Here is a 16,251-nt window from a genome sequence, read left to right as displayed (position 1 = left end):
GATATGTTTAGGACTTTAAACTTTCCAATAATACCAGTCTAAAGTAAATTAAATAATCAAAGAATGATAGCTAAAGATTCTTTATAGAAAAGAGACACTGGACCCTATTTGCAGATTCTGAAACTATCTACCAAAACCTTCCAATACTGCTTTTTGCACTCAGATTTTTTTCTTCTTTGTCATCTTCCTCTCAAAAGCCATTGTCAAAAGCTATCTAGACCCTCCCTTGTTTAGTTTATTCTCCAGGGAAAAGGTGTTAGCTCTTCTATTCATCACTATTCAGCTCGCTCCTCTCTTTCCCACAAGAGCCAGGCTATCTATCTTTCTTTTATTATTGTTTTTTTAATGGTTTGGGCATAACAGAAAAAACTTTTTTTTTTTTTTTTTTTATATTCTGATGCACATTAATGTTTATTTCTTTAAGCAGGATTTTCAAGAAAAAAATCTCAGGACAACATTTTAAACTAAGATTACAAATGCTTTCTCTTAATTAAAAAAAACTAAAAAATCAAAACCCTGGAACAATATACTCTCCTCGGGAGGGTCATCTGTTAGTTTGGGTGCTATCTTTTCCTTTCTACTACCTTTGCATAATCATTTGTGGTTAACAGGCTTAGAGAAATACATGATGTACACAGTCAATCTTATTCCATCTTCAAGCCCACCTTTCATACTTGCACATATAATATTATCTCTGTGCATCTGAGCTTCAACTTACCATACTATTTTTTTTTTAATTGGATGGAGTTTAGATTGGTTTACTATATGACAATATTCACTGTAGTTTTATAATCTCTAGTCACTTTCCATCTTTTCACATTGGTGACAGAGGCAGGCATCAAAGCACAGAACTAGGACAGTAGTCACTGCTTATGTTTATGCTTTATCTCATTGCATGCTGATCACTAGGAAAACAGTCTGTCATAAAATTTGCCTTGCAAGAATATAGCAAAGATATCTTGTGAAAAGAGGCTGAACAGAAGATGTGTTTAATCTGTCGTAGTCTTGGTTAGCCTCAGTTTTAGACCAAGAGAGATGATACTTGGAAAAAAAAATAGGGAGTCTGCCTGCGGGCAACATTTACCCCTGATGTAGAGATTGCTACAGAAACCTAACCATTGGAAGTTTTCAACATACAAATAAGGATTTATTAAAGGAATTAATATCTTTGAAGGCTCGCAAAACAATCCTGTTTTCCTGCAAGATGGATGAAAGGCAGAGATTTCAAAACATTTGCTAGAAAACATCAATAGTCAATCCTGCTGATTTAATTTTTTCAATCCCTTAGGCATCAAAAGAAGTTGTGACTTGTCCACATTTGCCTCAGAAGCAAAGCAATATTGTAAATTAAAAATGGCTGGAGCTTGGCTGGCTGCATTTCGTTTTTAATTAGTTGAAGTTTCACAATATTTATCAACATTTCTTAAGCTCAGAAGCTAGAGAAATTCTTCCTCACCTTGTTAAGAGCGTGAAGTGAGTATTTGGTGACATTCACTTAAACACTAAGAAAATAGTTCTTAGAGTTATCTGTTCATCACAAATATGAAAAGAAATGGTATAGAGTCATCTCCATTTCTCTTCCCTGATTCTTGAGCAAGCTGATATTCTATATTTCTTTTAGTCAGCTGGGAATGCAGCAAAACAAACTCCTCAGAGACTGGTGTAAACATCACAACATAGATTCTGACAACATGAAAGTGTAACAAAAACAACTGACTTTCTTCTGGCATTTTGTTGAGGTGTGCAGTTAATCCGTGTGGGCAATAGCAACAGTCAAAATTTAGAATTAAGTTTTCTCTCTGAGAATAAAAATGGAAAAAAAATTATCATGTAGTACATGAGACTAATCATTCATTCATTCAAAATAAATGTATTGCTTACTCTTTTATGTCAGGTGCTATTTTAAGTTACTGTTGCTGTTGTTAAGTACCATCGAGTCAGTTCTGACTCATAGCAACCTTGTATAGGGCTTCCAAGGTTTTAAATCTTCATGGGAGCTGAAAGGCTCATCTTTCTCCCTAGGAGTGGCTGGCAGCTCGAAAAGCAAACCTTGTAGCTTGCAGTCCAGCGCTTATGGAGCCACACATGCCACTATTTTAAGTATGTGGAATAAAGTTGTGGACAGGAAGTCAAGGCCCCTGATATCATGAAGCTTGCATCCATCTGTAGAAATAATCAGCTCTAAACAATGCTCTGTAAATGGGAGATGAACAAATTCTAATCAAGATAATGGTCTAAGTATATTTTCCAGAAAATGTGTTTGTATTAATATATCTAAATCTGTAACCTTATCAATTATAGCCAGTTTTAACTGAAGAATGTGTTAAAAGAAGCCTAGAAAAAGGAGAGACCAAGAATAGGGATTTTCAGGGTGCCTTCAGCATGGTCCTGAGGAGAGGAGATTCTAACTGGAAGCCTGAAGTCCAGTTTGCAAGCCTATCCTTGCAGTGGAGACGGATGCATTAGGCTGTCTTGACATCATTAGTAAAGGTAATCCAAACTAACTCCCATTGCTATGATGCCAAGGTGATCAAGCACCTTTTAATATAACTTTTAGCTTCCCATATAGATTTTCCTGTGGGAGAGAATGTATTCTTTGTGGTTCCAAGGACGCTGTTAGTTGGAAGTTATAATTCTCCTGGTGTAGCACTATAGGATAAACACTGGACCAAAAGGTCGATTTGAACCACAAGGTTGGCAGTTCAAACTCACCAGCTGCTTCTCAGAAACCCTATACAGGGTCATTGTGAGTTAGAACCGACTCGACAATTCTTAACAGCAACATACATAAATAAACATTTTGGCTTATACACAAATGTTTTAATATCTAGGGAGTTTGGTTATCATGAATCTGAGTATCTCTGGGTATCCTGATAAAATTAAATATCTAAAATTATTACAGTGAATCTCAGATCCTAGAAAATTGTTCCTCCATGGGTAGTTTTGCAATTTATGACATAAGAATCACCTACGAGGCATGCTAAAAATAGATTTCTGGGACCACTGAATCAGAATTGTTGAGGATTCTGCAATTTACTAAGTTTCCCAAATGATTATGATACACTGTAAATCTGTTCAAAGATCCCTGTTGGCTTTGCTTATAATACTTAAATATTAAAAACACCCTATGTGGCACTGTAGGATAAGTGCTGGATTGCTAACCACAAGGCCGGTGGTTCACACTCAGTAAGCTGCTCCTTGGAAACCCTATTCAGGGTAGCTATGAGTTGGAACTGACTTGACAGCACTTAACAGCAAGCCATCCTTTCCCAGGAAGAATTGGATAAAGACTGACTTCTTTTCTCAGGGGCAACCATTAGTAAGCTTATGTAAGGCTAACAGCAGCCCAAACAGGTGATCAGAAAGAGGAGGGAAGATGCTTGATCTAAGCATACAAAGTTCCTAGTTCCAAACTCAAACATCAAATGAAGTCATTCTTCTCCCGGGAAGAAATGAGTGAAGCAGGAGATGGCAAGAGTCCAGTAGGGGCATTATAATAGATGTCTCTGGATATGAAAGGAAACACCAGGAGTGGGGAGTATTTATTTATTTATTTTTATTTTATTGTGAATTGAGTGTGAAGGTTTACAAAACAGATCATCAGTTTTACATTCACCAAATCATATACTTTGCTTCAGTACAATGATTGCAATCCCCTTCATGTACTATCACTTAACAGTATTTACTTTTATTCGCTTTAATTCTTGCATCCCTCCCTGTGTCAACTGCTACTTTCATCTTTCTTTTGCCAACCTCCCTCTTGTTGTATATAGCCTGCCCCTTCACCCATGTTAACATGTGTCTACCCTCTAGCCATGAATAAATCCCCCCTTGTAAACATCATAGAATGTTTTTTTATAAATGTTTCTTAACTTTTTACAACATTGGTCTCAATACAATATTTGACCTGTTGTGATTGACTAATTTCACTCAGCATACTGTCCTCCAGGTCCATCCATGTTGTGAAGTGTTTTGCAGATTCATCATTATTCTTCAATGTTGCATAGTCTTCCATTGTGTGTATAAACCAGTTTGTTTAGCCATTTTTTTATTGATGGGCATTAAGACTGTCTCCATCTTTTTACTAGTGTGGCTAGTGCTGCAACGAACAAGGGTATGCATATATCTATTCGTGTTATGGCTCTTATTTCTTGTGGATATAGACCAAGTAGAGGGATTGCTGGGTCATACAGTATTTCTATTTCCAACTTGTTGAGAAAGCTCCATACCACTTTTAAGAGTGGTAGCACCATTTTACAATCCCACCAGCAGTGTAGGAGGGTTCCAGTCTCTTCTCACCCTTACCAGTATTTGTTGTTTTCTGTTTTTTGGAACTTCACTATCAGTGCTGGAGTAAGATGATGTCTCATTGTTGTTTTGATTTGCATCATGTTTTGTAAAATGAAGGGTCAGAGAGAAAGAGGAAGGCCAAGTAGGGAGTATTTTGACTATCCCTTATTCTGATTACTGATTCTTACTCATCTATCATAATGCAGCTTAAATGTTAACTCCTCTATGATGTCTGAGGTAATCAGAGAGAGTACTCCCATCTTTTTGCTGTCATAGGACTTCGGACAACTTTTATGGTGTTATTTTTCATGTAATGTCCTTTCCTCTGGTAATAATACAGAGATTGTATTATAATAATAATACAGAAGCTGCGACTTATATGTCAGTATTTCCACTGTTGTTGCTGTTGTTCATAACCCCAACTGATGCATGGAAATCCTATATAGGGTCACGATGCGTGGGAACTGACTCAACGGCATTTACAATAACAACAAGGTAATCAAAAATAAGTTTTTTTGAAAAGCCCTAATGAAATTAATAGAAAATTTCTTTCAGCTAAGCTTTAAATTTCAAGTTCAGTTATTTTAGAAAAGTTGTATTTTAATGAGGTGCATGAGTATTATGCTTCTTTTTTCTTCTCTTTCAAAGTTTACATGTTTTCTATAATTGCATAAAGAAACATAAAGGCCTTATTTACTTTATAACAGGAATGATTAAAAATAAAAATAGTTATCTCATAAAGTTATGGGCACAACAAAAGATTTTCAGCTACAATTGGTAAAACCTATTTGTAGGTTAATGATTGGAAAGCCTATACAGGTTTGCTATGGGTCAGAACCAATTCAACAGCACTTACCAACAACAATAAAAGAGGCACACAAGCTACACTCTTAATTTGAAGATGAATGTTTCAGTTATAGAACATGTATTTGTTCTTATTTTGTTGTTGTTGTTAAGTACTATCAAGTCAGTTCCAACCCATAGCGACCCTGTATAGGAGGGTTTTCAGGAAACAGCTGGTGAGTTTGAACCACATGCCTTGCGGTTCAAACTGACTTTGCAGTCCAGGGCATTAGCCCACAGCGCCACACTAGGACTCCTGTCCTTATTTAATCCTCGCTTAATTTGAAACTTATCTTTGGTTTCATTTTATTGCTGTTGCTAAGTGCCATCGAGTCAGTTTAGACTCCTGGTGACCTTATATGGGATTTCCAAGGAACAGCTGGTGGGTTTCAATTTGCCAACCTTGTAGTTTGCAGTTATTTTATTAGTAGTAGTAAGTCTCCCAAATGATTAGCAAATAACACTTATCAAGTGGTAAAATGCACTGAGCTAGAGTCTCTGCATAAAGCTAAACCTGTACCTGCTCTCTCAGAACTAAGAAAATACAACTAAAAAACAAAATAAAAAAAATGATAAAATGAAAAAGAAAGATGCACAAGTTAGCCAAAACAACAGAACAAATCATCCCAGCAAGAGACACATTTACCATTTTTTATTAAAGACCACCAAATTGAGTACCAGAAAAGACTGATACTTGCTATTGATCCATAGAGTAGCTAAAGACAATGGAAGAAATGAAGAAGTAAAGGAGTTGAAGAGAATATTTTAAAGGATAGATCAAGAAGACAAAGTATTATAATTTAATGTGCAAAGATATGGAGTTAGAAAACCAAAAAGGAAGAACACACTTAGCATTTTTGAAGCTGAAAGAACAGAAGAAAAAGTCAAGCCACAACTTGCATATTGAAGGGTCTGGTATAGCGCTGCAGGATATGGGTCACAAAATCAGTTTGAACTGCAAGGCCAATAGTGCAAACTCACCAGCTGCTCCTCAGAAATAACCTGAAATCCACTTGACAGAACTTAACAACAATGGGCAAAATATTTAATGATGCAGGAAGCACCAAAAGAAAATGAAAGGCATATATAGTTACTGTACCAAAAAGAACTGATCGAAGTTCAGCAGTTTCAGGTGGTAGAATATGATCAAGAAGCCACAGTACTGAAGCAAGAAGTCCAAGCTGCACTGAAGGCATCGGCTAAAAACAAGGTTCCAGGAATTGACAAAATATATACAGAAATGTTTCAACAAACTGATGCAGCACTGGAGGTACTCACTCGTCTATGCCAAGCAATCTGGGAGACAGCTACCTGGCCAACCAACTGTTAGAGATTTATATTTGTGCCCATTTCAAAGAAAGGTGACCCAACAGAATGTGAAAATTATCAAATAATATCAATATCACATACAAGTAAAATTTTGCTGAAGATTATTTAAACAGTTTCATCAGTACATTGACAGGAAGCTGCCAGACATTCAAGTCGGATTCAAAAGAGAACATAGAACCAGGGATATCATTGCTGGTGTCAGTTGGATCTTGGTAGAAAGTAGAGAAGACCAGAAAGATGTTTACTTGTGTTTATTGCTTGTGCAAAGGCATTAGACTGTGTGGATCATAACAAACTGTAGATAACATTGCAAAGAATGGATATTTGAGAACACTCCAATTGTGCTCATATGGAACAAGAAATAGTTCAACAGAACAAGGGGATACTGCCTGGTTTCAAATCAGGAAAGGTGTGAGTCAGGGTTGCATCCCTTCATCATACAGCATACTGTATGCTGAGCAAATGTGGCATTACATTTAGCAGAAGAATCATTAACATTAATCATTAATCTGTTATATGCAGATGACACAAATTTGCTTGCTGAACACGAAGAAGACTTGAAGCACTTGTTCATGAGCATCAAAGTATACAGCCTTCAGTATGGATTATACCTCATCATCAAGAAAACAAAATCCCCACAACTGGACCAATAAACAGCATCATGATAAATGGAGAGAAGACTGAAGTTGTCAAAGATTTTAATTTTACTTGGATCCCCAATCAATGCTCATGGAAACAACAATCAAATCAAATGATGTATGGCACTGGGAAAATCTGCTGCAAAAGACACCTTTAAAGTGTTAAAGAGCAAAGATGTCCCTTTGAGGGGTAAGGTGTGCCTGACCCAAGCCATGGTATTTTCAATTGCCTCAAATGCATGTGAAAGTTGGGTAATTAATAAGGAAGACAAGAGAAGAATTAATGCATTTGAATTGTGGTGTGAGCAAAGAATATTGAAAGTACCATAGACTGCCAGAAGAACAAACAAATTTATCTTATAAGTATGGCCAGAATGTTCCGTAGAATAAGGATGATAATAAGGTTTTGTTTCACGTACTTCAGACCTGTTATCAGGAGAGACCAGTTCCTGGAAAAGGACATCATGCCTGGTCACTGAAAAAGAGGAAGACTCCCAACAAGCTGGACTTACATAGCACCTGCAGTAACGGCTCCAACATAATGACTGTGAGGATGGTGCAGAACTAGGCAGTGTTACGTTCTATTGTATGGAGGATCACTATGAACTGAAACCAACTTGATGGTAACTAGCAACAAAGTAATATTAAGGAGATCCAATGTTTGTAGAATCAAACCAATTTCAAAGTATGAAATCTCTGATGTCATTTTAATATTTTTACTTCTATTGCTGTAATCCCAGACATTCTCTAATTCTATTTCAAACAGGTGTCTGCTAGTATATTTTCTTCTGTTTAGGATCTACTCTGAGCTTTAAAAATGGAGCTGTTTTCTAGCTAGCATCTGCTAAACCTTGGGCCTACCATAATATCAGTAAATGTGGTTCTGTTTAACTATCTATTTACAGTCATAAAAGAAATAAACATATAAAATAAATGCATTTCAATGCATAGCTGTGCAGGAGTACAGATGTTTTATTAATGAAAATGAATCCAGCTTTTTGTAAGTCATGGCAGCAATATAACATTTCATTGTTTGGTTCTGTGCTAGACAGTCCCTGCTGTTTCTACATAGAAATTCCTGTAATGCTTAATGGACATCTGGAAGAATTCAGCCAATTAATCGAATTCACGTAGGAGCTAAGCTAATGGCTGTCTGAAAGGCAGATTACATTAAATCAAACTTGCAATATGAATGAAAGCACTTAATCATACATGCAACATTCATTAGATGTGACACAGCAAGTGTTTTGATTACTTTAATGAAAGATCAGGTAAAGTGCATCAGCTGAACAGATTGAAAAGACAGCATGCTTACAAATGTTTGATTATGCTGAATATCAACAGAAACAGTGCCAGTAATTTATAGCAAAACATATTTGTAGGTGTCTAGAGCTGGTGACTCTGTGAATTTCATGGCCTATGCTCAAAACAATAATTAATATATAATAAAACTTTAATCAGGTATCAGGAAAGGAGACAGATTGCTAGAAGTTTAGTAATTTATACTCTGGGCATCTTCATGTTTTGAGTAACTTCAATGTCTCTTTGAACCCTAATTTTATTTTCTTTAACGTACACAGTTCTTGACTGAAAACATGTTGCTATACTAAAAAGATCATATTAAAATAGGAATCAACTTTATATGTTGGACTTTAAAATCTCATGCTAAAAACCAAAATGTTATTCTTAATAGTTTTTCTGGCCTTGTAGACTTACAGATAGTTTTCATTTTCTCTTCACTAATTACCTCACTGGAGTCCTGGTGTGTGGCACTGTATTTTATTTTGGTATTTGAAATAAAGAAAACTTGTGAAGTGTATTTCCTACATAATATTAATGGTATTGTGTTGTTATTGTTGTTATTAAGTGCAATAGAGTTGATTCCGATTCATAGTGAGAGGACCCTGTATAGGGTTTCTGAGGCTTTAAATGTTTTCAGGAGAAGAAAGCCTCATCTTTTGCCTGCGATTAAAATCCACCAGCTGCTCCTCATAAACCCTATATAGGGTCGATATGAGTCAGGACTAACTCCATGGTACTTAACAACAATATACTACAAGACGTTTCTTGTATGTGTTGGGTTGGTGAGCTTGAACCACTGACCTTGTGGTTCTCCGTAGTCCAGTGTTTATCCTAGGGAGCCACTGGATAGTATAGGCTTTATAATGTGATAAAGCAAATGCCATTTGTGACATCTGGGATAAAACATCCAAAGGATAAAGAATGTTTCTTTATATCTAAGAATTTCTTTTCTGTAAGTACTTTTAATATTAGACAAGACTTTAGAGAAAAATGGTATCACTTTTTCCTGGCATTTAACAAAAAGATTGATATTATCTCTCTAGATGGATGTAAGTGTAATTGTGAAAACTAAGAAATGATCATAGGTTCTTTCAAGTCCTTTTTAAACATTTTATTCAGTTCAAGCCAATGAAAATGGTTAACCTGACTACTGCAGGCTCAAGAAGGAGTCACTCATGCTAACGAAGTTTCTATTTCTTGTTAATGCTTGAGTTTCCCAGAAATAGAAAACTAATCGATTAGTACTTGCCTGCTCAAGGAGCTCTGGTAGCGTAGTGGTTATGAATTGGGCTGTGAACCGCAAGGTCAGCAGTTCGAAACTACCAGTGGTTCCATGGGAGAAAGATGAGGCTTTCTGCTCCTGTAAAGATTTACAGCCTCGGAAACCCTGTACAGGGTCACTATGGGTCGGAACTGACTCCACGGCACATAACAAAAACAAGCTCAACATAACTTAGCATTCATAAGGCTGATATTTGGAAGCAGATGGCCAGATCTAATTTCTAAGGCAACCCCCATGAATTCCTGGTATAATTTAAAAGAATTAAACTTTCATTATTCCAGAATTAAGCATTACAGAATAAAGAACCTATTGTTTTGTTTTCCTATTTGCTATTGTTATTAATTGCCATTGAGTCGATTCCAACTCAGACCGACCATCAACCTTGTGGTTCGCAGTTCAGTGCTTATCCTACAGTGCCATACCAGGAGACTTTTTTCTTAAAGTAAGTGTATCTCAATACTTTGCAAACATCAAATTGTACAACACATTTTTAGGCTAAATGAATTGATTGTTTTTACAACAGTCTAAAAACATCTTGTAGTGTGTTGTTGTTAATTGCCATGGAGTCAGTTCTGACTCATAGCGACCCTGTATATGGTTTCTGAGGAGTGGCTAGTGGATTTGAACTGTCAACCTTGTGGTTAACAGTCCAGTGCTTATCCTACACAATTCTTTCTCAATTCATTCCCATTACATACCAACCCACTGCCAACAAGTCCATTTTGACTCATAGCCACCCCGTAGGGCAGAGCAGAACGGTTCCACAGGGTTTCCAAAGCTGTAAATCTTTAGGGAAAAAGATTGCATCATTTTTCTTCCATAGAGGGACTGGTGGGTTTGAACCACCCTTCTTCTGACCAGTGCTTAACCTGCTACGGCACCTCCATTACACACATATTCCCAAAAGAGAAAGAAAAACTAGCCCAGAAAATAACCATGATCTATAGTCTAGTGGTTACAAATTGGGCTGGTAATCTCAAGGTCAGCAGTTTGAAACTACCAGCAGTTCCGCGGGAGAAAGATGAGGCTTTCTGTTCCCATAAAGATGTTCAGGGTCGCTATGGTTCAGAACCAACTCAACAGCACTTAACAACAAAAACAACCTACTATATAGAACTTCCTGAATGATGTATGTGGTTAAGCACTCATGTGCTAGCCTAAAGGTTGGTTCAAACTCACCCAGAAGTGCCTCGGAAGACAGGCCTGGTGATCTGCTTTCAAAAAGTCTCAACCTTGAATCCCCTATCGAACAGTTCTACTCCACACACATTGGGTCACCATGAGTTAGAAACCACTGGATAGCAACTAACAACAAACATCCACCAAATAATTATTTTCCTACCTATGGCCTACTAAACCTAAGCAACACACTAAGAATATACCTAGAAGGTAAGCCTTATGCAATGTTACTGATTTAAGCTTTCCTAAAATATTTAGCTCAACTGACCATTATTTCAAGATATCAACAATACATAAAGACCAATATCCTAGGCATTAGTGAACTGAAATGGAATTGTATTGCACATTTTGAATCCAACAATCATACGGTTGATTACACCAGGAATGAAAAATTGAAGAGGAACAGCATTCCATTCATCATCAAAAAGAGCATTTCAAGATCTGTCTTAAAGTACAGTGCTGTCTGTGATAGGCTAGCATCCATATGCCTACAAGAAAGACCAATTAATACAATTATTATTCAAATTTACGTACCAATCACTACAGTTAATGATGAAGAAACTGAAGAACTTCTTCAGAGTGAAATTGATCAAATATCCAAGATATCCTTGGAAAAAGACATCATACTTGGTAAAGCGGTGGGTCAATGAAGGAGAAGAAGACTCCCAGTAAGATGGATTGGCACAGTGGCAGCAATAATGGGCTCAAACATAATAACAATTGTGAGGATGGCACAGGATTGGACAGTCTTTCTAATGTATATAGGGTCTCTGTGAGTCTATGAATCAGAACCAACTTGATGGCACTTAACAACAACTATTTAGAAAGTAATTCCCTCTTTTCCCCCTCCCAAACCTGGTAACCATGGACGATCATTTCAGTGTATAGCTTTTTTTAAAAGTTTTTGTTGTGGACTGAAGGTTTACAGACAAGATCATCAGTTTTACATTCAACAAATAATATATTTTGTTTCATCTCAATAATTGCAACCCATGGAACAACAGTTATCCCACTTCGTATGGTTCCTGTTTCCATTCCACCCAACTTCCATCCCTTCTCAACTTTATCCTTATGTACATGTTGCCCTTTTGATTTTCAGTGATTGACCATTCCATCACTTATAGTGAGCATGCCTTACTAGTGTTGTTGTCCTCCCTATATACCTATCTATTGCTTGGCTGAAAGTTGGGCCATGAAGGTGAGTTCCAGAGTCTCAGCTTCCTCCAGTCTCCTTCTGACCAGTAAATTCAGTCTTTTTTTTTTTTTTTCCCAATAATTTTGTAGTTTTGTTCCACATACACTGCTGTTTTATTGTGGTGATCCCTTTCAGAGCAGTTGGTAGTGGTAGCTGGGCACCATCTAGTTTTTCTGGTTTCAGAGATTAATGTTCACATGGTCCACTACTTCTTTGTTTAATTGATTCCAAGCATCTTTAATCCTCATCACTCATCTTTCTTCTGTACATAGAGACCAATAGCTGCACCTTAGATTGACGTTCATGAGCTTTTAATACCCCAGATGCTCCTTACCAAAGCTGGATGCAGAACATTGTGTTTGTGGACTATGTTATGACAATTGACCATGGTGTCCCCTAAGACTGGTTCTGAGCCTCCAGGCCCAGTTACTCATTGCCTTAAGATGTTTGATAGTATCTAAGAAGTTGTCATCTTTTACCTGCTGTATGTCCCACCACATTCATAGTTGTGTTTGCAGGAAAGGTAAACACTCATGTACCAATAACCTCTTTCAAACTTTTACCAATCTGTGGGATATATATATTCCACTCTTCTTCCCATACCCATTCAGCATGTATCTCTGTCCATGCATCTACACAGAGAATACTGTTGTTCCAAGGTTGTGTATATATCACTATTTGCCTCTATCCACTTTAGTCCCCGAGTCTTCACCTGTCTTAACATTCTTCTGTCAACCTCCCTTTTCTTGTATACTGCCCTTCCCCTTCTTGCATATTGTCCTCCTTGTCACCCGAGTTAACATGTGTCTACCTTTTAGCCAGTGAACTACTTTCCCATCCTGCTCACCCTGGCAATCATCAAATAATATTTCTTTTTTTTCCCCTCAGACTCTTATATAATTGTGGCATATATAAATAGATATATTCTACTCTTAGTCCTTTACCCATTCAGTTTATGTCTCAATCCATGGATCTACACTCAGAGTACTATTGTTCCAAGGTTGTTGCATATCAATTTTTGAATTTTTACAAAAGTGATACCCTACACTATGTGTCCTTTTATGGTTAACTTATTTCACGCAGCATAATGTCCTCCAGATTCACCATGTATGACTCATGGATTCCTCATTATTTCTTATAGCTGCATAGTATTTCACAGTATGTGTGTACCAGAATTTGCTTATCCATTTACCCCCTCATGGGTATTTAGGTTGTTTCTATCTTTTAACTATTGTGAATAATACTGAAATGATCATAGATGTGCATAAGTCTATTTGTGCCATTGTTATTATATCTCTAGGATATATACCTAGGAGTGGGATTCCTGGACCATAAGGTATTTAAATTTCTAGTTTTTTGAGGCAGTACCACACTGTTTTTCATAGGAGTTGTACCATTTTACATTCTCATATAAAAGAGTTCATATCCCCTCACAAACTCACCAGCATCTGTTGTTTTCTGTGCTTTTGATCATTACCATTTTTTTCAGGGGTGAGATGGTATCTCTTGGTACTTTTAGTCTGCATCTCTTTAATGGTGCAGGGGCTCTGTAACATCTGCACTGGACTGCTAATCACAAAGTCAGAAATTCACAGTGACCAGTGGCTCTGAGAGAGACAGATGAGGCTTTCTGCTTATGCAAACTTCACAGCCTTGGAAACCCTACACAGGGTCAGAATCAACTTGACGGCACTTAATAATAACAACAATAGCTGATGTCACAAGTCACCTGTTAGTTTGTCATACTGTAGTGGCTTTTGTACTGCTGTAATGCTGAAAGTTATATTGCCAATATTTTAAATACCAGTAGGATCATTCATGGTGGACAGATATCAGTGGAGCTTCCAGATGAAGACAGACTAGGATAAGAAAAGGCTTCTGAAGGGAGAGCTGCTGAAAACCTTATGAATAGCAGCTGAACACTATCTGATATAGTGCCAGAAAATGAGCCCCTCAGGTTAGAAGACATTCAAAATATGACTGGGAAAGAGCTGCCTCTTCAAAGTACAATTGACCTTAGTAACATGAATGGAGTAAAGATTATGGGACTTTCATTTGTTGATGGGGCACAACTAAAAATGAGGAGAAATGTCTGCAAACATCCATTAGTAATCAGGACTTGCAATGTATGAAGTATAAATCTAGGAAAATTTGAAGTCATCAAAAATTAAATGGAATGCATAAAGATCAATATCCTAGGCATTAGTGAACTGAAATGGACTAGTATTGGACATTTTGCATCCAACAATCATAAGGATGACTAAGTCAGGAATGAAAAATTAAAGAGAAATGGCATTTCACTCATCGTCAAACAGAGCATTTCAAGATCTACCTTAAAGTACAATGCTGTGGGTGATAGGATAATACTCATAGACCTACAAAGAAGACCAGTTGATACAATTATTATTCAAATTTACATACCAACCACTACAGCCAATGGTGAAGAAGTTGAAGAGCTTCTTCAGGTTGAAATTTATCAAATAGGCAATCAAGATGTATTGATGACTACTGGTGATTGCAATGCAAAAATTGTAAACAAAGAGGAAGGATCAGTATTTGGAAAATATGGCCATAGTGATATGATAGAAAAAATGTTGGAGATTGCATAATAGAATTCCGTAAGACCAATCACTTATTCATTGCAAATATCTTTTTTCAAAAACAAAAATGTTGACTACACATGTGAGCCTTACCAGATGGGATACACATGATCAAATGTAGAAAGAGATGATGGAGAAGTTCAATATCATAAGCAAAAACAAGGCCAGGGGTGGACTGTGGAACAGACTATTAATTGTTCATATATGCAAGTTCAAGTAGAAGCTGAAGAAAATGAAAACAAGTTCATGAGAGCCAAAATATGACCTTGAGTATATCCGACCTGAATTTACAGACCATCACAAGAACAGTTTTGATGCATTAGACATTAATTACTAAAGACATGAGGCTTTATAGAATGACATGAAGAACATCATATATGAAGAACGCAAAGGATATTAAAATGGCAGGAGAAAAGAAAAAAAAAGACTAAAGTGAATGTCAAAAGACTCTGAAACTTGTTTAGAGTTTAGCAGAGAAGCTAAAGACTGGGAGAAAGGATGAAGTAAATGAGATGAACAGAAAATTTCAAAGGACAACTTAAAATGAAAAAAAAAAATATTATAATGAAATGTGCAGAGACCTGGAGTTAAAAAACAAAGAGAGAAGAACATGCTCAACATTTCTTAAAGGAACTGAAGAAAAAATTCAAGCTTGGACTTGCAATATTGTGTTGCTGTAGGACTAGCACTGGCTGATTCAAACCCATGAGTAACCCCTCGGAAACACTATACAGGGTTGCTGTGAGTCAGAATTGACTCAATGACCCTAAAGAACAGCAACATAGGCAAAAATGGGGTGCACTGTGGTTCTGTAGGATGAGCACTGGACTGCTAACCACAAGGTTCGTAATTTGATCTCACCTGCTGCTCCAAGAGAGAAAGATGAGGTTTTCGGCTACCACAAAGATTTATAAGTCTTAGAAACCCTATACAGGGTCTCTACAAGTTGGAGCTGACTCAAAGGCACTTAACAACAACAACATAAACAAAATACTGAATGATGCAGGAAGCATCAAAAGAAGATGGAAGGAATGCACAGAGTTACAGTACCAAAAAGAATTAGCCGATGTTCAACCATTTCAAGAGGTAGCATATGTTCAAAAACTGATAGTATTGGAGGAAGAATTCCAAGCTGCACTGAAGGCATTGACAAAAGCATGGCTCCAATTAAATGTCAATGAAAATGTTCAACAAACTGATGCAGTGCTAAGCAATTTGGAAGACAGCTACCTGGCCAATCAACTAGAAGAGATCCATATTTGTGTCTATTTCAAAGAAAGGTGACCCAAAGTAATACAGAAAACATTAATATCACATGCAAGTAAAATTTTGCTGAAGATAATTAAAAACTGGTTGCTGCAGTACATCAACAGGGTGTTGCCAGAAATTCAAGTTAGATTCCAAAAAAGATGTGGAATCAGAGATATCATTACTGATGTCAGATGGGTATTGGTTGAAAGCAGAGAAGACCAGAAAGATGTTTACTTGTGTTTTATTGACTATGCAAAGGCATTAGACTGTGTTGATCATAAAAAACTATGGAAAACATCTCAAAGAATAGGTATTACAGAACATTTAATTGTGCTCATAAGG

Source organism: Chrysochloris asiatica, unplaced genomic scaffold (assembly GCF_000296735.1).
Source record: "Chrysochloris asiatica unplaced genomic scaffold, ChrAsi1.0 scaffold00017, whole genome shotgun sequence".
Classification (NCBI taxonomy): domain Eukaryota; kingdom Metazoa; phylum Chordata; class Mammalia; order Afrosoricida; family Chrysochloridae; genus Chrysochloris; species Chrysochloris asiatica.
The sequence above is the reverse complement of the archived record's forward strand: the minus strand, read 5'-3'. Positions refer to the sequence as shown.